This window comes from Oncorhynchus keta, chromosome 11 (genome assembly GCF_023373465.1).
Source record: "Oncorhynchus keta strain PuntledgeMale-10-30-2019 chromosome 11, Oket_V2, whole genome shotgun sequence".
NCBI lineage: Eukaryota > Metazoa > Chordata > Actinopteri > Salmoniformes > Salmonidae > Oncorhynchus > Oncorhynchus keta.
The window spans coordinates 25,253,269-25,276,072 of NC_068431.1; the positions used below are offsets into that span (position 1 = coordinate 25,253,269).

The window sequence follows — 22,804 nt, forward strand, 5'->3', positions numbered from 1 at the left end:
CCAGCTCTGTCAGGAGGAATGGGCCAAAATTCACCCAACGTATTGTGGGAAGCTTGTGGAAGGCTACCGGAAACGTTTGACCCAAGTTTAAACTATTTGAAGGCAATTCTACCAAATACTAATTGAGTGTATGTAAACTTCTGACCCACTGGGAAAGTGATGAAAGAAAGCTGAAATAAATCACTCTTTACTATTATTCTGACATTTCACATTCTTAAAATAAAGTGGTGATACTAACTAACCTAAGACAGGGAATTTGTACTAGGATTAAATGTCAGGAATTGTGAAAAACTGAGTTTAAATGTATTTAGCTAAGGTGAATGTAAACTTCCAACTTCAACTGTATGTGCATGTTGCATTGTACAGTATCTCTGCCAGTGTGTATATCTGTGTGTTTGTGTGGTGTGGTGTGTAGCTTGCACAGGGCATTTTGGCACCATGTCTTCCCATATGCAGAACGTTTGCGTGCACAGTGCTGTGCCTCTTCCTCAGTCCCCCAAACCCCCTGCCTGGGCCGCTTCCTCCCACCATCTCATCTTACAGCTGGCCACTGATGCAGTGCAGTCAGCTTCCTCCATGCCGGCTACTCCAGCCCCATTAAACATTCATGGGACCCAGGCCATGAGATACCATGGCCCAGCCCCGCTGCACTGCACTCAGCCCGAGAATTGAGCTCGCCTCCTACCCTCGGCAAAGACCCGGAGCCCTCCAATTCACCCATAGATATTCAATCCAGACTAAGACACGGTTCTGTATTCCAGAAAGGGACACTATGGTGTATTTGACCGGACATCTTAGAATAAGACTGGTTCTCCATTGGCGTATGAGATACTACAGTATAGAGGCAGTAGTAGAATATCTCTTGAACAGATGCACCTTGCAGTGCATGATGCATAGATATTAGTCTGAATTGATGTGTGCAGTAAGCGATGCACATCTTCCTGTCATTCTCTAGAAACTGATCTATACTACAGTATGTCGGCAACTTTCATCCATCCATCCCCCCACCTCATCCTCCACCTATCCATCTTGATCTCTCTTCCGTGCTGTAGATGGGCCCAGTAGTTGAATGCAGGGCCTCCTCTGGTCCATGTGCCAAATGAGAGTGAGAGTACACAATAACATCATCAGTTGTTCCCAGCCCAGGCCCCTGTCACCAGCCGTGACGCACTCCGGACGCTCCCTGTCACTCGCAGAAGGCCACGGCTGATGGATCAGCCCCTCGCATCCTGCCTATCCCTATTCTTATCTTCTCTCTCCATGTTCTTTTTTTGCTTTCTTTGGTAAGATCAATCTCCTCTCTTGGCTTCACCATCCCTACTCTCTGTATTGAATGTTCTGGGTTTGTGACTGTGGCAGGCAGAATGTGTACAAGTGTGTCTGTCTGCCTCTCTTCTCCTGTTCCTAACCTCTTTGGCACAGTGTTTAACTGGACATAACTGTACACACACACTTATCCTGCAAACGCCACATATTTTGGACACTCTCACGCTCACACACACACACACACACACCCCTGTGGTAGTGCAGGATGGCTTTTGGATACATGAGCTACTCTATCACACTGAGAAGTCCCAGAGCACCAACAGGAGCAGACCTCTACATCACTCTTATTCTGTTTACACGGAACCTCAACAGGCTCACAGCCAGGGTCAGGGCCAGAGTTAAAGGAGTATGTTTGTGTTGGCCTTGATTATGTGTGTGCCATTGATAGTGGTCAGTTATTGTTTTATGTCACTTTACTTACTCAAAATCCACCGTAACCTCACTCCACTGCTAGCTTGAAGTGTCACAGGTGGAGCTATCCAATTGGTAACTTTGTGTAGCTCAAATGGTTTGTACATTGTCAAACTGGCAGCCACGTGTGTTAGTGAGGTAGAGGAGCCTGGTCCAAGCTGGTCAGAGGCGAGTTCAGGGAGGCAGTGTATATATGCCAAGCTTGCACACACTGGTGCTCCAGAGTTGGGCTCAGCACGACTGCTAGGGTCGCTGTGGGGCGAGGTTAGATGGGGGTTAGTGTAACGGAGTAAGAGTTAGCTATACCGTAAGCTATACAATTGGTACCTTTTGTTAGGGCTGAGATGTTCATGGAATTTTGGATGCTGGTGTCATGACGTTGGCCTGGGGGTAGGTTTATGACAGTCATAAATACCTCTTCCCCCCTTTTTCCTCTCTCTACCCTACTGATGTGACATTTGAAAACCCCTTGGTTAACATAGAGATTCTGGGAACATCAGAAGGTGGGGGGAAATGAACTATATTATGGTAATCCGACCAATTGAACATATGCGGTGGTACTTAACTTTTTATGGCTACAGGGGCAGTATTGAGTAGCTTGGATGAAAAGGTGCCCATTGTAAACAGCCAGCTCCTCAGTCTCAGTTGCTAATATATGTATATTCTTATTAGTATTAGATTGAAAACACTCTGAAGTTTCTAAAACTGTTTAAATTATGTCTGTGAGTATAACAGAACACATATAGCAGGCAAAAACCTGAGAAATTCCACTTCCTGTTTTTTTTCTGGGTGTGGCAGATCTTCAACCAAGCTCTCATTGAAATTACAGCGAGATATGGATGAGTTTTCACTTCCTACGCCTTCCACTAGATGTCAACAGTCAATAGAACTTTGTCTGATGACACTAATGTGAAGGGGGGGGTCGAATGACACAGGAAATAGTCACCACTGCCACGAGTTGACCATACATTCACTATGCGCGTTCACAGGGGAAGCACCTGCGTTCCACTGCTCATTTGAAGTCATTCTAATTCTCCGGTTGGATCGTTATCCAAGATATATGTAAACAACATTCTAAAGATTGATTCAGTACATAGTTTGACATGTTTCTACTGACTGTTACGGAACTTTTGGACATTTCGTCACGTTATAGTGGACGCGCTTTGACTTTGGAATCGTTTACCAAACGCGCTAACCAAAGTAGCTAATTGGACATAAATAAGACATTTTCGAACAAATCAAGCATTTATTGTGGACCTGGGATTCCTAGAACTGCATTCTGATGAAGTTCATCAAAGGTAAGGAAACATTTATCATGTATTTTCTGGTTTCTGTTGACTCCAACATGGCGGCTAATTTGGCTTCTGTGCTGAGCGCCATCTCAGATTCGCCATCTCAGATTATTGCATGTGTTGCTTTTTCTGTAAACTTTTTTGAAATCTGACACAGCGGTTGCATTAAGGAGAGGTTTATCTATAATTCCATGTGTATAACTTGTATTATCATCTACATTTAGGATGAGTATTTCTGTTGAAACGATGTGGCTATGCAAAATCACTCTAAATAGCCAATGTAAACTCATTTTTTAAATATAAATATGAACTTTAACAAAACATGCATATATTGTGTAACATGAAGTCATATGAGTGTCATCTGATGAAGATAATTCAAGGTTAGTGATTCATTTTATCTTTATTTATGCTTTTTGTGATTGCTATATTTCACTGGAAAATGGCTGTGCTTATTGTGGTTTGGTGGAGACCTAACATAATCGTTTGTAGTGCTTTCGCTGAAAAGCCTATTTGAAATCGGACACTTTGGTGGGCCCGGACATGAACCAGATCGAACATCTCTGGAGAGACCTGAAAATTGCTGTGCAGTGACACTCCCCATCTAACCTGACAGAGCTTATGAGGATCTGCAGAGAAAAATGAGAGAAACTCCCCAAATACAGTTGTGCCAAGCTTGTAGCGTCATACCCAAGAAGACTCAAGGCTGTAATTGCTTCCAAAGGTGAACGGTCTGAATACTTACAGTTCCAGTTCAAAGTTTGACACACCTACTCATTCAAGGGTTTTTCCTTATTTTTACATCTTATCACAGCACTGGCAAACCATGGTTGACACACTACCTGACCAAAATGGCAAACTCCAAGTGGGCTGTCATGATCCTTTTTCTGAGGAGTGGCTTCTTTCTGGCCACTTTACTATAACGGCCTGTTTATTGGAGTGCTGCAGAGATGGTTGTCCTTCTGGAAGGTTCTCCCATCTCCACAGAGGAACTCTGGAGCTCTGTCAGAGTGACCAACGGGTTCTTGGTCACCTCCCTGACCAAGGCTCTTCTCCGCCGATTGCTCAATTTGGCTAGGTCTGGAATGAGTCTTGGTGGTTCCAAACTTCTTCCATTAAATAATGATGGAGGCCACTGTGTTCTTTGGGACCATCAATGTTGCAGAAATGTTTTGGTACCCTTCCCCAGATTTGTGCCTACGACACAATCCTGTCTCGGAGTTCTACGGACAATTCCTTAAACCTCATGCCATGGTTTTTGCTCTAACATGCACTGTCAACTCTGAGACCTTATGTGACCAGTTTCAGGAAATTAGGCATATGTCGCGGGTCACTTCTTCACAGGAGAGCTGTTTGAACGTGAACTTTTTTGGCAAAAATGCCTTCTTGAACATGTGAACTTTCATGTGCCTTAATAGCAAACGTGTATACCATCTGTAAATATAAATAGAATTGTTAAATTACAAGCCTAGTTGGTTTAGCCACAGAAAATGACAGCAACCTTCCCACTAGCCATGATTGGCTAAGATAATGAATGGGTTGGACATGCCAATAGATGAGTTTTGATTGGTCTGCCATATAGCACCCTTCTGTCTATTTGAGGTAGTCAGTATCAAATCAAATCCTTTTGTTTTTGTCACATGCGCCGAATGCAACAGGAATACAACATTTCACCTTACAGTGAAATGCTTACTTACAAGCCCTTAAGTAACAATGCAGTTTTAATAAAAATACAAAAAAAAAAAAAAAAAAAAAAGTACAAATAATTAAAGAGCAGCAGTAAAATAACAATAGCGAGGCTATATATAGGGGGTACCAGTACAGAGTCAATGTGCGGCGGCACCGGTTAGTCGAGGTAATTGAGATAATATATACACGTGGGTAGAGTTAATAAAGTGACTTATGCATAGATAATAACAGAGTAGTATCAGCGTAAAAGAGGGTGGGGGGCAATGCAAGTAGTTAGGGTATCCATTTGATTAGATGTTCAGGGGTCTTATGGCTTGGGGTTAGAAGCCGTTTAGAAGCCTCTTGGACCTAGACTTGGCGCTCTGGTACCGCTTGCCGTGCGGTAGCAGAGAGAACAGTCTTATGTCTAGGGTGAATGGAGTGTTTGACAATTTTTAGGGCCTTCCTCTGACACTGCCTGACAAAGGTCCTGGATTGCAGGAAGCTTGGCCCCATTGATGTACTACCCTCCGTAAGTGCCTTGCGGACCGAGGCCGAGCAGTTGCCATACCAGGCAGTGGTGCAACCAATCAGGATGCTCTCGATGGTGCAGCTGTAGAACCTTTTGAGGAGCTGACACCATGCCAAATATTTTCAGTCGTGCCCTCTTCATAACTGTCTTGGTGTGCTTGGATCATGTTAGTTTGTTAGTAATGTGGACGCCAAGAAACTTGAAGCTCTCAACCTGCTCCACTACAGCCCCATCGATGAGAATGGGGGCGTGCTCGGTCCTCCTTTTCCTGGACTCCACAATCATCTCCTTTTGTCTTGATCATGTTGAGGGAGAGGTTGTTGTCCTGTCACCACATGGCCAGGTCTCTGACCTCCTCCCTATATGGTGTCTTGTCATTGTTGCTAATCACGCCTACCGCTGCTGTGTCATCGGCAAACTTAATGATGGTGTTGGAGTTATTCTTGCCGTGCAGTCATGAGTGAACAGGAAGTACAGGAGGGGTGTGAGCCTGAGGGGCCCCTGTGTTGAGGATCAGCGTGGTGGCTCTGTTGTTACCTACTCTAACCACCTGGGGGTGGCCCGTCAGGAAGTCCAAGATCCAGTTGCAGAGGGAGGTGTTTAGTCCCAGGGTCCTTAACTTAGTGATAAGCTTTGAGGGCACTATGGTGTTGAATGCTGAGCTGTAGTTGATGAATAGCATTCTCATATAGGTGTTCATTTTGATCAGGTGTGACAGGGCAGTGTTGAGTGCAATAGAGATTGTATCATCTGTGGATTTGTTTGGGCGGTATGCAAATTTGAGTGGGTCTAGGGTTTCTGGGATAATGGTGTTGATGTGTGCCATGACCAGCCTTTCAAAAGTATTCATGGCTTCAGACGTGAGTGCTACGGGTCGGTAGTCATTTGGGCAGGTTACCTTAGTGTTCTTGGGTGCATGGACTATGGTGGTCTGCTTGAAACGTGTTGGTATTACAGACTCAGACAGGGAGAGATTGAAAATGTCAGTGAAGACACTTGCCAGTTGGTCAGCGCGTGCTCGGAGTACACATCCTGGTAATCCATCTGGCCCTGGGGCCTTGTGCATGTTGATCTGTTTAAAGGTCTTATTCACATCTGCTGCGGAGAGCGTGATCACACAGTCGTCCGGAACAGCTGGTGCTCTCATGCATGTTTCAGTGTTATTTGCCTCGAAGTGAGCATAGAAGTAATTTAGCTCATCTGGTAGGCTCGTGTCACTGGGCAGCTCTCGGCTGTGCTTCCTTTTGTAGTCTGTAATAGTTTGCAAGCCCTGCCACATCTGAAGAGCGTCGGAGCCGGTGTGTAGTGCGATTCAATCGCAGTCCTGTGTTGATGCTTTACCTGTTTGATAGTTTGTCAGAGGGCATAGTTAGAGTCCCACTCCTTGAAGGCGGCAGCTCTACCCTTTAGCTCAGTGTGGATGTTGCCTGTAATCTGGTTAGGGTATGTACGTACAGTCACTGTGGGGACGACGTCATCGATGCACTCATTGATGAAGCCAATGACTAATGTGGTGTACTCCTGAATGCCATCGGAAGAATCCCGGAACATATTCCGGTCTGTGCTAGCAGCTTAGCATCAGCTTCATCTGACCACTTTTTTATTGACCAAGTCACTGGTGCTTCCTGCTTCAATGTTTGCTTGTAAGCAGGAATCAGGAGGATAGAGTTATGGTCAAATTTGCCAAATGGAGGGTGAAGCAGAGCTTTGTACGCGTCTCTGTGTGTGGAGTAAGGTGGTCTCGAGATTTTTCCCCTATGGTTACACATTTAACATGCTGATAGAAATTTGATCAAACGGATGCTGGAATGTAACAAATAACTGTACAAAGGCAGACATTAGTCGAGTACCAAAGTTTGAGGCAAGAAAACAGGATTTTAATTCAAATAGGATTACTTCACTGTTGGTTTTGTCCTTAATTAATTTGCTGCCATCCTAGGGTCGAGCACTACCCATATTCGTATATTATTCAGAAATCAAATACTCTCATACCGTCAAAAATGAGAGAAATACTGCATTATGATGTTTTGTCCATATTGCCCAGCCCTAGTACTAGTATCAGTTTGTCTCAGGTGTTTGGATTACTCTGAACCAAATGGGTGTATATTGATTAGCCCAAATCCAAGTTGACCCCTAGACCCTACGTCCTATGTACTTGTGGAGATCTGAAAGGTTATGATTGGTAGAAGCAGTATGGTGACACTTTCACCTAGCCTTTTAGAGCAAGGTGGAGCTATTATGATATTGACTGCACATGTTAAATCCTCTTAGATCTCCACAAGCACATAGATCCTGGGGTCTAGGAGTCTATTTGGGATTGAGCCATTGTTCCACACCTACTCAGAGACATCTCTCCCCCTAGCAGTAGAAGGTCAACCCAGTGGTGGCCAGAAGAATATATATTTTTGTAATGTAGTCATTTAGCAGAAACTTTTATCCAGAGTGAGTTATCAACCAAATTTTGAGGAGCATGTATTCTCTCCCTGCGTGACATGTGATATTCCACCCAATCTCTGTTCCTGCTGCTTCCCAGTGCTTAATTTGGGAAACCAAGTGTAATCTGTTCTGGAACATTGATAGTAACATGTTTTCACAACAAAACTTACTTAATTAAACTGACAGACGCTCTCTCTGCGAGAGAGAGGAGGATATGGAAATGCACAGTGGTGAGATATTATGTAGCTCAAGGTAATGTGTCAGCCTAGATTTCTAGGGTATTCAAAATCAAATAAACTCAGCAAAAAAAGAAACATCCCTTTTTCAGGACCCTGTCTTTCAAAGATAATTTGTAAAAATCCAAATAACTTCACTGATCTCCATTGTAAAGGGTTTAAACACTGTTTCCCATGCTTGTTCAATGAACCATAAACAATTAATGAACATGCACCTGTGGAACGGTCACTAAGACACTAGCAGCTTACAGACGGTAGGCAAATAAGGTCACAGTTATGAAAATTTAGGACACTAAAGAGGCCTTTCTACTGATTCTGAAAAATACCAAAAGAAAGATGACCTGGGTCCCTGCTCATCTGCATGAACGTGCCTTAGGCATGCGACAAGGAGGCATGAGGACTGCAGATGTGGCCAGTGAAATAAATTGCAATGTCCATACTGTGCGATGCCTGAGACAGCACTACAGGGAGACAGGACGGACAGCTGATCGTCATCGTAGTGGCAGACCATGTGTAACAACACCTGCACAGGATCGGTACATCCGAACATCACACCTGCGGGACAAGTACAGGATGGCAACAACAACTGCCCGAGTTACACCAGGAACGCACAATCCCTCCATCAGTGTTCAGACTGTCCGCAATAGGCTGAGAGAGGCTGGACTGAGGGCTTGTAGGCCTGTTGTAAGGCAGGTCCTCACCAGACATCACCAGCAACAAACCCACCGTCGCTGGACCAGATAGGACTGGCAAAAAGTGCTCTTCACTGACGAGTCACGGTTTTGTCTCACCGGTGGTGATTGACGATAAACGCAAATCCGACCAAGGAATGAGCGTTACACCGAGGCCTATACTCTGGAGCGGGATCGATTTGGAGGTGGAGGGTCCGTCTCAACGCTGTGCGTTACAGGGAAGACATCCTTCTCCCTCATGTGGTACCCTTCCTGCAGGCTCATCCTTACATGACCCTCCAGCATGATTATGCCACCAGCCATACTGCTCGTGCTGTGTGTGATTTCCTGCAAGACAGGAATGTCAATGTTCTGCCATGGCCAGCGAAGAGCCCGGATCTCAATCCCATTGATTGAGGACATGAGGAGGAGATGTACTGCAGTACTTAATGCAGCTGGTGGCCATACCAGATATTGACTGTTACTTTTGATTTTGACCCCCCTTGTTTAGGGACACATTATTCAATTTCTGTTAGTCACATATCTGTGGAAATTGTTCAGTTTATGTCTCAGTTGTTGAATCTTGTTATATTCATACAAATATTTACACATGCTAAGATTGCTGAAAATAAACGCAGTTGGCAGTGAGAGGATGTTTTTTGCTGAGTTTATGTTCGCTATAGTTGTAGTTAACTCTTTAAGCTGCCCTGCACAATCAGTGAATCAACAGCATAGCCTGGGCCTATACATTCTCTCTAAGACTCATGGGTAGAACGTTTGGAGCATAGCATAAGTCAACTAGTCCATTCAGTCTGCATCATAGTACAGTCCACACTCAAAAGTGATGACGAGAATTTGTTTAATCTCGGAGTATAGGCTAGACCAATTATGTACCAAAGACATCTTAAATCAGTTAATAATTATTTGTTTTGCCATGCATATAATATGCAGTAAGCTATGCATTGTTTAATGCCATACAGTGCTTTCGGAAAATATTCAGACCTCTTTTCCACTTTTTGTTATGTTACAGCCTTATTATAAAATGGATTAAATAAAAAATCCAAAGCTATCTACACACAATACCCCATAATGACAAAGCGAAAAACAGGTTTTTGCAAATGTATTAAAAATAAAAACAAATACGTTACAGTGCCTTGCGAAAGTATTCGGCCCCCTTGAACTTTGCAACCTTTTGCCACATTTCAGGCTTCAAACATAAAGATATAAAACTGTATTTTTTTGTGAAGAATCAACAACAAGTGGGACACAATCATGAAGTGGAGCAACATTTATTGGATATTTCAAACTTTTTTAACAAATCAAAAACTGAAAAATTGGGCGTGCAAAATTATTCAGCCCCTTTACTTTCAGTGCAGCAAACTCTCTCCAGAAGTTCAGTGAGGATCTCTGAATGATCCAATGTTGACCTAAATGACTAATGATGATAAATACAATCCACCTGTGTGTAATCCAAGTCTCCGTATAAATGCACCTGCACTGTGATAGTCTCAGAGGTCCGTTAAAAGCGCAGAGAGCATCATGAAGAACAAGGAACACACCAGGCAGGTCCGAGATACTGTTGTGAAGAAGTTTAAAGCCGGATTTGGATACAAAAAGATTTCCCAAGCTTTAAACATCCCAAGGAGCACTGTGCAAGCGATAATATTGAAATGGAAGGAGTATCATACCACTGCAAATCTACCAATACCTGCCCGTCCCTCTAAACTTTCAGCTCATACAAGGAGAAGACTGATCAGAGATGCAGCCAAGAGGCCCATGATCACTCTGGATGAACTGCAGAGATCCTCAGCTGAGGTGGGACACTCTGTCCATAGGACAACAATCAGTCGTATATTGCACAAATCTGGCCTTTATGGAAGAGTGGCAAGAAGAAAGCCATTTCTTAAAGATATCCATAAAAAGTGTTGTTTAAAGTTTGCCACAAGCCACCTGGGAGACACACCAAACATGTAGAAGAAGGTGCTCTGGTCAGATGAAACCAAAATTGAACTTTTTGGCAACAATGCAAAACGTTATGTTTGGCGTAAAAGCAACACAGCACATCACCCTGAACACACCATCCCCACTGTCAAACATGGTGGTGGCAGCATCATGGTTTGGGCCTGCTTTTCTTCAGCAGGGACAGGGAAGATGGTTAAAATTGATGGGAAGATGGATGGAGCCAAATACAGGACCATTCTGGAAGAAAACCTGATGGAGTCTGCAAAAGACCTGAGACTGGGACGGAGATTTGTCTTCCAACAAGACAATGATCCAAAACATAAAGCAAAATCTACAATGGAATGGTTCAAAAATAAACATATCCAGGTGTTAGAATGGCCAAATTCAAAGTCCAGACCTGAATCCAATCGAGAATCTGTGGAAAGAACTGAAAACTGCTGTTCACAAATGCTCTCCATCCAACCTCACTGAGCTCGAGCTGTTTTGCAAGGAGGAATGGGAAAAAATTTCAGTCTCTCGATGTGCAAAACTGATAGAGACATACCCCAAGCGACTTACAGCTGTAATCGCAGCAAAAGGTGGCGCTACAAAGTATTAACTTAAGGGGGCTATATAATTTTGCACGCCCAATTTTTCAGTTTTTGATTTGTTAAAAAAGTTTGAAATATCCAATAAATGTCGTTCCACTTCATGATTGTGTCCCACTTGTTGTTGATTCTTCACAAAAAAATACAGTTTTATATCTTTATGTTTGAAGCCTGAAATGTGGCAAAAGGTCGCAAAGTTCAAGGGGGCCGAATACTTTCGCAAGACACTGTATTTACATAACTATTCAGACCTTTAGCGATGATATTCGAAATTGAGCTCAGGTGTATCTTGTCTCCATTGATCATCCTTGATGTTTCTACAACTTGATTGGAGTCCACCTGTGGTAAATTCAATTGATTGGGCATGATTTGGAAAGGCATGCACCTGTCTATATAAGGTCCCACAGTTGTCAGTGCATGTCAGAGCACCAAGCCATGAGCTCAAAGGAATTGTCCGTAGAGCTCTTAGACAGGATTGTGTGGGTTCTGCAGCACTGAAGGTCTCCAAGAACACAGTGGCCTCCATCATTCTTAAATGGAGAAGTTTGGAATGACCAAGACTCTTCCGAGACCTTGCCTCTCGGCCAAACTGAGCAATCGGGGGAGAAGTGCCTTGGCCTGGGAGGTGACCAAGAACCTGATGGTCACTCTGACAAAGCTCTAGAGTTCCTCTGTGGAGATGGGAGAACCTTCCAGAAGGACAACCATCTCTGCAGGACTCCACCAATCAGGCCTTTATGATAGTGTGGCCAGACGGAAGCCACTCCTCAGTAAAAGGCACATGACAGCCCTATGGAGTTTACCAAAAGGCATCTAAAGACTCTCAGGCAATGGGAAACAAGATCATCTGGTTTGATGAAACCAAGACTGAACTCTTTGGCCTGAATGCCAAGCGTCACGTCTGGAATGCCCAGCATCACGTCACTAGTCAGGATCGAGGCAAAGATGGACAGAGCAAAGTACAGAGAGATCCTTGATGAAAACCTGCTCCAGAGCGCTCAGGACAGCAGACTGGGGCAAAAGTTTACCTTCCAACATGACTAATGACCCTAAGCACATAGTCAAGACAACGCAGGAGTTGCTTCGGGACAAGTTTCTGAATGTCCTTGAGTGGCCCAGCCAGAGCCCGGATTTGTCCCGATTGAACATCTCTGGAGAGACCTGAAAATAGCTGTGCAGCAACACTCCCAATCCAACCAGAGCTTGAGAGGATCTACAGAGAAGATTGGGAAAAACTCCCCAAATACAGATGTGCGACGCTGGTAGCGTCCTACCCAAGAAGACTCAAGGCTATAATTGCTTCCAAAGGTGCTTCAACAAAGTTCTGAATAAAGGGTCTGAATATTTATGTAAATGCAAATTCTGTTTTTTATTTAGAATAAATGAGCAAAAATGTCTTAACTTGATTTTGCTTTGTCATTATGGGGTTTTGTGTATGGATTGATGAGGGGAAAAAACAATTTAAAACATTTTAGAATAAGGCTGTGACGTAACAAAATGTGGAAAAAGTCAAGGGGTCTGAATACTTTTCGAAGGCACTGTATGTGTAACCTCTAACATGCTAATGAGTGTTTTGAATTAGGCTGATCATCACCTTAAGGTGCTGTCCATTACGCTGTGTTAGGCTTTGAAACAACCTCCATGTTTTCCACTCAGTTTCAACCTGTTGTTGAACGTCTTTCTTCAAGTTGATCAATTTCAGTAAGGAGAGTTTTAAAAGCAAGATACTGTTTTGATGAGATTTGTGATGATTTCAGTGTGGTGAAGAGGGACAATAGAGCTCTGAGTGTCAGGCAATTAGCGACCTTATGATCGTTAGAGAGTTGGGTACTACCAACGAATGTCCAGAGTGCATAAGAGGAGATTACCATGACTCAACGGTCACGTGGAATTGACTCATGACTGTCGGCATGGCGGTAATACATCAGGCAACAGCAGTAACTGTACTGTACTGAGAGCTGGGTTTTTTGAATCACAGCTATTTTGTATTATACAGCAGAGCTCTAGTTTACAAACCCAAACGGTATATTACTGGAGTAAATATTCTGTTCTTCAAAAGTTGCTAGTACCTGAAATTACATTTTGTATCTACCATGTTGCTGTAGTCCTGCTATATTACAGCATAGATTTGCACACCGTCAGTACAAGATTCAAATAACAAATATAGAGAAGAGTTAGGCAGAGAAAAGGAGCAGGGGGCGTAAGAATACTTATGATAGGGTTCTACTACTTTTATTCCAGACTACAAGTAACACACCAGAATCATGATGTTCTTTTCTCTCCAGGACCCTCCTCACTCCTCTCCTTGTTACTGTCTGACCTCAGGATCCGGTGTGCTATTCTGTGCTGATTGGGTGGTCCATGTCTTCAGGGCTACGTATACCGGGGTATTTTGGAATACAGACATGATTTTCAATACAGTTTTTGGGGGGGAGGCGGGGGGGGCATAACAATAAGTTATAACTATAAGAAATCTAAGATATGTCAAATAAAACACATCCAGCTCAGGGCTCCACCTATGGTTTGCTAACTCTAGATATGAAGATCAAGCTTCTTGGTTACAGCAGAGACATTCAATCCCCTCCTGGATCAAGATCCCTGTTGCCTAAAATGTTTGGTGCAACCCCCCCAAAATTATATATATATATTGTTTTAAATAGCACCCCTTGTGTGCACTTCTGGTAATACCGTATTTTGGATACCGTCCAACCCTAAGGGATACTGCCTCTGCCACCAGGCTAAAGTTAGCGAAGTTGTTTCCATGGGCCGCATGGGGAGGATTAAGAATGAGCTCCTCTTCCTCCAAGAAAAAGTTGCAGACTATGAGGATAAGACACGGTCAACATTTTGCCAACAATATGGGATTTGTGCCCTTCGTCTGCCATAGATCTAATCATGTTTTGTAATCTCATTTAGGAGAGTGTGTTTATCTCTACCATTGTGGGATTTGCAATTCACCCCTCCCTGGACGCTGGCAGAGAGTGCATGCTGATGAGGCACACTTTTAGCCGTTTATGGCTGTGATAGAGGTTTGAGCCAAAGGGATGGCCTGTGACATGGTGTGTGTGTGTGTAACGGCTGAGCGAAAAAGAGTCTGAGATGAACAGAGAGAGAAAGATAATGAAGTCCCGCTATAACCTGGCTCTCCATTTAGGCTCCCACGGTTTCTGGACTGCCTCTCTTCCCTCGTCCCGTTCCCCCAACTGACGTGACCTTCAGAGGTGTGACAGGCACTCCATTATGACCCAATCAACGGCTGTGACCAGCCAAGCAGAGTCACATCCTTGATTGGGAGACCCCTTCCGCTACCATTACGGAGACTGCTGGCCGGCTGTGCCCGTTGGAGCACGGGCAGCGTAATTGAAATTACCTCCTTGCTGCCCTCTCATGCAACGCCACATCTTGATATACTATCTATAGATTTGGGCTGACCAAACACTAGTAATTTCTGAAGAGATAAGGGTTACACTTGGGTTACCATACAGATTGATATTTTGTATTTTAGAAATGCTCAGCCAGCGAAGTGGAAAATATGTTGAGTATTTGCACTGAGGCTAACTGACTAAATTGCTCAAATGGCTTGTTGTAAGGGCATTGATGTTAAATTACGCTTTATGAGGGTGATGCATTGGCACAGCAACCACAATTGACAGTATGTGGTGTCCCTCTATTGACAGTCAGAAGCACTTCCCTGGTTGACATTGACAGTGCAATGTTTGAAATAGGCGATTCCACTGCAGGATAGCCCAAAAATATTTTGGGGTTTCTCAGATTGTTCTAGAAATTTTCACAGAAACTTAATTGGGAGAAAGAATGTTTGACATGCTTTTTACATTTGTATCACCATTTTATTTTTGAAAATCATAAGTGACCTATACATGCCCTCCTGTAAGACCCTATGATCTGTTAACCGTACATGATACAGACAACATCTTTATCATTATACTGCTTTTAACATGCTCTAAAAGTTGGAGTATGCTTAGATTCTAAAATATACTGAACAAAAATATAAATGCAGAATGCAACAATTTCAAAGATTTGTTCAGTTACCTTTCATATGAGGAAATCAGTCAATTGAAATAAGTTCATTAGGCCCTAATATATGGATTTCCTCATGCAGTGCAACACATCTCCTTCGCATAATGTTGATCAGGCTGTTGATTGTGGCCTGTGTAATGTTGTCCCACTCTTCTTCAATGGCTGTGCAAAGTTTCTGGATATTAGCATGAACTGGAACACACTGTCGTACACTTTGTTCCAGAGTATCCCAAATGTGCTCAATGGGTGACCTGTCTGGTGAGTATGCAAGCCATGGAAGTACTGGGAAATTTTCAGCTTCCAGGAATTGTATACAGTTCCTTGTGACATGGGGCAATGCATTATAATTCTGAAAAATTAGGTGATGAATGGCATGATAAAGGGCCTCAGGATCAATTCAAATTGCAATCGATAAAATACAGTTGTGTTCATTATGCCGCCCCATACCACAACCCCACTGCCACCATGGGGCACTCTGTTTACAACGTTGACATCAGCAAACCGCTTGACCACACAATGCCGTACGTGCTGTCTGCCACCTGCCCAGTACAGTTGAAACCAAGATTCATCCATGAAGAGCACACCACTCCAGCATGCCAGTGGCCATCGTAGGTGAGCATTTGCCCACTGAAGTTGGTTACAACACCAAACTGCAATCAGGTCCAGACCCAGGTGAGAATTATGAGCATGCAGATGAGCTTCCCTAAAACAGTTTGTGCAGTTTTATCAGCTGTCCGGGTGGATCGTCTCAGGCCATTCCGCAGGTGAAGAAGTCGGATGTGGAAGTTCTGGGCTGCCAAATTCTCTAAAACGACAAAGGCGACTTTGGCAACAGCTTTAGTGGACATTTCTGCAGTCAGCATACCAATTGCACACTCCCTCAAAACTTGAGAAATCTGTGGGATTATGTTGTGTGACAAAACTGCACATTGTAGGGTGACCATTTATTGTCCCCAGCACAAGGTGCATCTGTGTAATGATCATACTGTTTAATCAGCTTCTTGATACGCCACACCTGTCAGGCAGATGGATGATCTTGGCAAAGGAAAAATGCTTACTAAGAGGGATGTAAACAAATTTGTGAAAAATAATAGCATTTAATGATGAAGAAAAGCAAGCATTTTACCTTTGAAAGAGCCGAGCAAATTTAACCCAGGATGTCAGGCCAAGACATGCCAAGGTGAATACGGTACAACCATTAATCATAGAGCGCTTGGTAATTGCGCTCTTAGAGTAATTGTCTCCTTTAATGTTGTAGAACAGTAAGCAGTTAAGTCAACAATTATTTGTCACTCATGCTTTGTTATGTGTTCCAAGCCTAATACTTCAGTGAGTATATCTGTTCATTATATTTTGAGAAATCTCCTTGTTGTCAGTTACAGTTGGATTTAAATTTTGTACTCACAGATTTCGGGCCTGATTAGGTTAACATTTTGTTGTTGAATGCTAACCTTTTGTTGTTGAATGCTAACCTATCTTCAGTGAGCAGAGTACTCTAGTCAACTGAACTCTGGTACATTTTCGAAGATTTTGCAAAACATGCCATTGATTTTATCTGTTCTCTTTCAGTCAGAAAAGTGTACAACCTAATCAAATAATGTGGATTAAGTCCCCGCAGAATAAAGTGTCTTTAAGTGGTAGACACAGATGCTAACTGTGCCCACCAGGCTACCAGTCGCAAAATCACAGGTCCATGTGAAAGTAGTTACAGAAACCTAACAATAACCCTCACAAGCCTAGTACTCCCAAAGACAAACCATATTTCGAAAATGAATTTAGTAGATTATTACTATCTTCAGTGAAGCAATATATTCCTCATCACCTATTTTCATATGTTTGCTGATTAAGTTTTTTATTAAACCTCAAATACCTATATCTATCCTACCATGCCTTTCTAAGGTCTTCGAAAGCCAAGTCAACAAACAGATTACCGACCATTTCGAATCTCACCATACCTTCTCTGCTATGCAATCTGGTTTTAGAGCTGGTCATGGGTGCACCTCAGCCACGCTCAAGGTCCTAAATGATATCTTAACCGCCATCGATAAGAAACATTACTGTGCAGCCGTATTCATTGATCTGGCCAAGGCTTTCGACTCTGTCAATCACCACATCCTCATCGGCAGACTCGACAGCCTTGGCTTCTCAAATGATTGCCTCGCCTGGTTCACCAACTACTTCTCTGATAGAGTTCAGTGTGTCAAATCGGAGGGTCTGCTGTCCGGACCTCTGGCAGTCTCTATGGGGGTGCCACAGGGTTCAATTCTTGGACCGACTCTCTTCTCTGTATAGATCAATGAGGTTGCTCTTGCTGCTGGTGAGTCTCTGATCCACCTCTACGCAGACGACACCATTCTGTATACTTCTGGCCCTTCTTTGGTCACTGTGTTAACAACCCTCCAGGCAAGCTTCAATGCCATACAACTCTCCTTCCGTGGCCTCCAATTGCTCTTAAATACAAGTAAAACTAAATGCATGCTCTTCAACCGATCGCTACCTGCACCTGCCCGCCTGTCCAACATCACTACTCTGGACGGCTCTGACTTAGAATACGTGGACAACTACAAATACTTAGGTGTCTGGTTAGACTGTAAACTCTGTAAACTGTAAATTCCAGACCCATATCAAACATCTCCAATCCAAAGTTAAATCTAGAATTGGCTTCCTATTTCGCAACAAAGCATCCTTCCCTCATGCTGCCAAACATACCCTTGTAAAACTGACCATCCTACCAATCCTCGACTTTGGCGATGTCATTTACAAAATAGCCTCCAAAACCATACTTAACAAAATTGGATGCAGTCTATCACAGTGCAATCCGTTTTGTCACCAAAGCCCCATATTCTACCCACCATTGTGACCTGTACGCACTCGCTGGCTGGCCCTCGCTTCATACTCGTCACCAAACCCACTGGCTCCATGTCATCTACAAGACCCTGCTAGGTAAAGTCCCCCCTTAGCTCAGCTCGCTGGTCACCATAGCATCTCCTACCTGTAGCACACGCTCCAGCAGGTATATCTCTCTAGTCACCCCCAAAACCAATTCTTTCTTTGGCCACCTCTCCTTCCAGGTCTCTGCTGCCAATGACTGGAAAGAACTACAAAAATCTCTGAAACTGGAAACACTTATCTCCCTCACTAGCTTTAAGCACCAGCTGTCAGAGCAGCTCACAGATTACTGCACCTGTACATAGCCCACCTATAATTTAGCACAAACAACTACCTCTTTCCCTACTGTATTTAATTAATTAATTTATTTTGCTCCTTTGCACCCCATTATTTTTATTTCTACTTTGCACATTCTTCCATTGCAAATCTACCATTCCAGTGTTTTACTTGCTATTTGTATTTACTTTGCCACCATGGCCTCTTTTGCCTTTACCTCCCTTATCTCACTGTCAGGTCTCCGGAGTGAGAAACAGTTACTTAACCAACTGAGCCACGAATAGTCGGCAGAACCCAGAAGAAGAGGCAGACACAGCAGTACTTGAGACGGTGTATTTAATGAAGTAAAAAGTGAAGTTCTTCAGGAAAACATGTAACTCCACAACCTCAAAAGGAATCCTACAAGAACAAAGGTAATCCTCCAAGACAAAAAAGGCAAATCCACAAGGTGGAAGGCAAAGCACAAAAAGCCTCAAAAGACACTCAAAAAACAAACAAGAACAAAAAAAAAACAGAATTCCACAAGAGAGTCCACCGGAATCAACAAGAGTACTAGGGCTGGGTGCTAACATACAAACACAGAGCAAAGAACAGAGGAAAACAAAGGGTTTAAATACAATCAGGGGAAACGAGGCACAGGTGCAAATAATAATGGGGATCAAGGGAAAATAAAAGGTCAAAAGGCACAATGGGGGCATCTAGTGACCAAAAACCAGAACAACCCTGGCCAAATCCTGACATCTCACCTCATTTGCTCACATCGTATATAGACTTGTTTATACTGTATTATTGACTGTATGTTTGTTTTACTCCATGTGTAACTCTGTGTCGTTGTATGTGTCGAACTGCTTTGCTTTATCTTGGCCAGGTCGCAATTGTAAATGAGAACTTGTTCTCAACTTGCCTACCTGGTTAAATAAAGGTGAAATAAATAAAAAATAAAATACCAACAAACTATCTGGATTTGCTGGACTCACCCTAAACCCTTTGCTGTGATGTCTCTGCAGAGAGCATCTATATCGTTCCTGTATGGTAAGAGTTGCACTGACTGTCCTGATTCTCCACCCTTTTCCAGAAGTGTGCACTTGCACACTCCTGTCATGGATTTAAAAGCATAAGGTTGGTGTATGCATCCATGCACGATAGTCTGTGAGTGCACACTTCAGGAAAAAGGTGGAGAATCGGGACTGTCAGTGCATCTCTATTGGCCTTAATTCCAGCCAGACACTAGGGGGAAGAGTCTCAAAATCAGACCCAGTTACTTTGTCCTCTTCAAAGACACTCTGTGGTGAGATCTTAAGTGTAAGTAGGCAAAAGGTTCAAATTCCACTTCCTCTGAAATTTCTGCATGAAGGTTGCCTGTTGCCTCCTAATAAGTACAAACTCTGTTTAAGAGCTATACAGTTCAATTGCATGCTCTGGTTTTGTGCATACTGTCTCGGCAGTCCCAAGCCTTTACATTCATCAGCAGGTGATGGTATACTGTTCACTGTCTCACAAACAAAGATGTCTATTTTACTGTCAAACCTTTTCACCATACTGATTCTTTCAAGGCAAATCTCATTATATACATTTTTGCAATGTTTTCTGACCTGCTGACTTTGATGTAAAGCTTCAGATGGTCTGTAAAGCTTAGAAACCAGATAACAGAAGTTCCCGGAATATGAAAACCCCTCTGTCTGACCTTAGTCCAATGACTAATTATCAACAGAGTCACCAAGGTCCCCCAAGGATTGTAGGCACCATGAATCAACAGGGCAACTACAAAGTGAAGTCATACACACCATATAAGAGCATTATAGGGACATGAGATATCAGGGGGGACCACAGGGCAAAGTAGAGGGAAGGGGGCAACGAGATGGCATTAACAGAGCTGTCAGAAGCAATATCCATCATAAAGGAGGCTGCTGCAGAAGCGGTGAACAGGTTAAGGTGAAGTAATCAACCTGCACAAAGGAGCAGCCTCTCATCAGGTTCTAAAATGCTAATCGACGCTGCGTGGTTGAGTTATGCACTGCCTCCTCCCCTCTTTCGTAATTAGAGGTCCATCAATGCTAACATACTACTCTATGGTTATTTATTGGAGCTTATGTGAGATAGGATTTGTCTGCACTCTGAGAGCAGAGGAGCACTGAAAGGATGTGCATTTGTATTAAGAAAGTCGTTAGGGCACATATGATGAGCATCAATACCATCAATGAAAGCAGGCAGTGGAGAGGCACGATGAATGGACACTAATGCAGTGTGCGCCTTTTATTGACAGCGCCACAACGTTTGGCCTCATAAGGTTCTTCACTCAGTGGTTTCTGTTGGAGGTATTGGTCCGAATCACCTTTGACAAGGATTTTAGGGAACACGTACCTTGTTGTCACGGCTGTTGCTGGAAGAAGACCAAGGTGCAGCGTGGTAGACAGCTGTCCCTGATTGAGAACCATACCCGGCCAAAACATAGAAACACAATCATAGAAAACAAAACATAGAATGCCCACCCCAAATCATACCCTGACCAAACCAAATAGAGACATAAAAAGGCTCTCTAAGGACAGGGCGTGACACTTGTAGTGGAATGACTTGAAGAATGCATGGTTGCATGACATAATATCAGTCGAAATGTACAACATCACAAATCTTCAATGTACAACAATCTATGAGATGTCCAATTTTTAAGTTTGGCCAAACATTGACTTTAGTTACTTGACTAAATGGCATATATTATTATTATTATTATTATTATTACTAAGCAAAATCTCCAGACACTATTAGCCCTTGACCAGTAATTGGCACAACTGGTCTAAACTTGTTGGGCTTAAAGATGGGCAATTGAGTGGTCAAGTTTGACACTACTAAACACTATACAAATGTATATACTAACTCCCCCTTTGCAAACCCAGCCAGCATAAGGGTACCACCCAAAGCACACATTTCAAATTCCTTATATTAAGCATGTCAGATGGCACAATTTTCTTGATTTGAAAATGTACGAACACCCGAGAGCAAACTCGTTTACAAACTAATCGTTTACAAACAAAGTATGTGTGTTTAGTGAATCCGCCAGATCAGAAGCAGTAGGGATGACAAGGGATGTTCTCTTGATAAGTGCATGAATTGGACCATTTTCCTGTCAGCTAAGCATTCAGAATGTAACAAGTACTTTTGGGTGTCAGGGAAAATGGTCCAATATGGAGTAAAAAGTAAATCATTTTCTTTAGGTATGTAGTGAAGTAAAAGTAAAAGTAGTCAACACTATAAATAGTACAAATATCCCCAAAAAAAGAGTTAAGTAGTACTGTAAAGTATTTTTACTTAAGTACTTTACACCATTGCACACAACTCGGCCATCCTTGTCACAGATGGGCTTTTGCAACCACACCCAGCTCCAATCCTATCAGCTAAAAACAACGGATGAAATGGGCTGTTCACAGTATGAATGTACCTTCGTCCAATCTGCAGCAACTGCATGATGCCATCGTGTCAGCATGGACCAACATCCCTTTGGAATGTTTCTGTCACCTTGTCACCCTGAAGAATTCAGACTGTTCTGGAGGCAAAGGGGGGTCCGACCCGGTACTAGATGGCTGTACCTAATAAACTGGCATGTGAGTCCGTTCTGGGGGAGAGATAGGTGTAGGGCAACAGGGCAGAGACGGTGTACCAGGGAGTTAGCTTGCAGAGAGGTAAACTGTTAGCGAGCAGTGCACACTAGACAGACTCAATGAAGGTTTCCTTCAAATGGTACTATCATACCTGAACCCAACTAACAATCTCTCACTTGGTCCTGTGAATAAAACTCACATGTATCAGAACTCTCTTTGATGTTACAAGCAGCAATGTAACCATTACCTTTAGATACGTAGACTTGAATAGACATGAATTCATGGCATGATAATAAGGCCATGACTACACTCTAGCAGTGATGCAGGAAGAATTAGATGCTCTCTGTGCACCCCGGCAGAGTCTCCTTTGAATTGAAAATGAGTGAGTGATACTCGTTGGAGGGCATGTGAGCCAAGTAGGTCAAATCCTGCCCTTCCCTCTGTGCTTCATTAGTTTCTCAAGCCACCATGATATTTGGGTTTTTGACAGTCGACATACACAGATGAGCAACGCAATTAGTCTGGCCGAGGAGGTAAAGCAATTCCATATTAAATTTCCCATTTCTTCTTCTACTGCATAAGTTAAACACCGCTAACGGACTATTTCACAATTCATTCTCTTTCACGGCGTGTGTCCCGCTGGATTTCTCTTCCCTGCGTGTGATAATTGCACAGTCAGGCACAATGAATCCAGTTTCTATGGTTTTGCAAATTCTCCCTTTATTGATCTTAAACTGAGTCATGCTGCCTTTGATCTTTGAGTGCTCAGCCTATTGGCTGCCACTACTTCTCTGGCACTTTTTGGTTAGGTAATAACAATGCCAAACATGTAAAGTGTTGGTCCCATGTTTCATGAGCTGAAAAAAAGATCCCAAATGTTCCATATGCAT

The 22,804-nt window shown here is 43.1% G+C and overlaps 1 protein-coding gene across 3 annotated transcripts in view; it reads left to right on the forward strand.

Moving 5' to 3' along the window:
- LOC118389972 (protein turtle homolog B-like) overlaps positions 1–22,804 on the forward strand; it is a 199,097-nt gene that overhangs the window by 17,445 nt on the left and 158,848 nt on the right. The gene's annotated exons all lie outside the window — the stretch shown is intronic.